This window comes from Malania oleifera, chromosome 6 (assembly GCF_029873635.1).
Source record: "Malania oleifera isolate guangnan ecotype guangnan chromosome 6, ASM2987363v1, whole genome shotgun sequence".
Taxonomy (NCBI): Eukaryota; Viridiplantae; Streptophyta; class Magnoliopsida; order Santalales; family Ximeniaceae; genus Malania; species Malania oleifera.
Window position 1 is genome coordinate 50,316,306 of NC_080422.1, and position 2,739 is coordinate 50,319,044.

The following is a 2,739-nucleotide window of genomic DNA, read 5'->3' on the forward strand; positions in this document are numbered from 1 at the left end:
AAACAAGGAAACCCCTTACTTGTCCTGTTGAAAATTCCACTTGTGAGTTTGTCCCACATTGAAAAATTTGAGTGGATGATGAGTGCTTATATACATGGTTTGACGCAAGACCTAATAGACTTAAGCTTTTGGGTCAACTTGGTATTCACCCATGTGTATCAAGCCCACCTATGGGTTCCTCTGGTGCTAACAAGTGGTATCAGAACCAACGGTTCGCAAAGTTGGGTGAGCAATAACGTAAAAAGTTAAATTTGAAGTTAATTCTCCTGGCGCACTAATAGTTACATGACCAAGTGTGTGATTGAAGCCAACAAGGATCATCTAGGCCTAGGATGGATCTAAATAGCATCAAGACGTAGGAGGTAGGATTGATTCGGAGGCATGTAGAATGCAATCCGAGGCATGTAAGGCGCCAATGGTAAGGTCCACTTGAGCAACTGTTAGAGAATTGGGCTTACTTTCATAAAGGAGACGATTTTCCTTTAAGGGGGGACAATTGGAACTCACAAGTGAGGGGGAGATTGTTAAGCATTCCACTTGTTTGTCCCACATTGGAAAATTTGAGTGGATGATGGGTGCTTATATACATGGTTAGACCCAAGACCCAATAGGAGCTTTTGGGTCAAGTTGGTATTCACTCATGTGTATCAAGCCCACTCATGGGCTCCTCAGGTGCTAACATGTCCCATTAAGGTGTTTGGATGCAAACTCTTTCTTATTTTGATGTAATATCCTTAATTTGGTTAAGGAAAGCCCCTAATTTTGATGAATAAAGACCCCCAACCCCCAAGATTTAAAACTGAAGCTCATAAATACCTTAGATTGACAATTTGCATAGGAAAATGTCAAAAATGGTGCAAGGGCTCTAATTATGCTCTTGAACGTTTTCTTATTCTTTAATTGCTCAATTAGACACGAATTGATCTAATTATTTGGCTAAATTGAACCAAACATATAGGGTGTCAACTGCCCCTCTATATATATTTTCTACCATGAGTAGTTACGAAGTTTCCTTTCTATTACTCATGAAGTAGGATATATAGAAAGATAAAAACCATTATTTGGTCATAGGGGCAATTTAGTCAATCACATAAAAAAGAACTAGGTGAAAACATGGGATGAGAAGAATTGATGATAATATTCATGGATTGAGTCAACTTAGTTAGGATGGAAGGAAAAAGGATGTAAGATGTAGAAGTGTTAGTGTAAGGCCCCAAAAACACATACATAAAATTCATAAAATCCTATATCATATCCACATCATTCAAAAACAAATGCCCTTAAAACTCATTTTAAAATTATTAAGGACCCAGTAGGGTCCAAAATATCATTGTCCATAATTTAATTAATAAACAACGAAAGCAAAGTATTTTTCTACAACTATAACTACTAGAGAGCTAACCCAACCTTGGCACAAGTCCCAAAATAAACATGTGTCCACCCCCAAAATGTCCAAAAAATATCTAACATAAAGAAAACAATATCCTGCCCACACTCACCCTTGGCGAGATCGTCTAAGCCTTGGAGCTCCTAGGCTCAACTCCTTGAAGGTCCGGAAAAGTTGATATTTTTATGGGGTGAGATACCTCTTAGTAAGACGAAATATATTATTATCAGTGTGTGGCAGATGAGTTTTATTGTACAATCATTTATATACATTTCTTATATTGTCCCTAAGTCAATATGTCATCGGTATAAATAATATGATGCAATTCAGATAAATCTACTAACGTAGATTTTACAACATATCATAGATAATTTAATTCACACTTCTATACCATTTCTATATACACACAAATTTTCTCTACTGAGCATACCTCCCCATCGACATCATTATAGACGCCATACAAGCCTTCTACCTCGATTTATATGCCACACAGGCCTTCTACTCCAATTTATATGCCACACAAGCTTTCTACTATGATTTATATGTCACACAAGCCTTCTACTCCGATTTATACGCCACACAAGCCTTTTGCACAGATTTATATTTAGTCACTTCGTATTTCCCAATTCGATGCAAAGTCTAACTTGCCATAAAACAGAATTAAATTGTTATATTCACATATTCGTATCAAACCTATCATTTCATAATTAACGGAGTTAAACTGTCATATTCACATATCCATGTCAAACTTGTCATTCCAGAATTAATGGAATTAAACTCTCATATTCACATACCCATATCGAACGGGTGGTTTCATAATTTCACAGTAATCCCGATATATATACATACATCCATAAATCAACATAGCAACACATATTCGTAGCATGATACCCTAATAGTTCAACAGATCCACAAAAAAACCTATTATTAATTTATCTCATGCCACATGTTTTACATTAAATCATAATTAAATAATATGGCCAGGAAAAGTACGTTTTCCTAAAAATCTGATATGATCGTCTCCAAATTTTATTTAATTTAAAACATGCAATTTTCAAAAAGTGATGACGCCCAACCTACTCACCTGGTTTTTTTTTCCCAAATACATATATAATAACTAAAAAAAAAAAAACATTGTTTCCACGTATGCCTCAATAATTCAAGAAGCTCAATATAATCAAATTCCCGCAATTTGATTTATTTCCAAAATATTCCCAAAATATGATATCATCAAATCCTGACAATTAATTTAACTCATACATATTTTAATTAACATAAAGCTAATTAAATTCACATACTTAAATTTAATCAAAAGTATTTTAAAATAAACTGATATAATATATTCTCCTTAC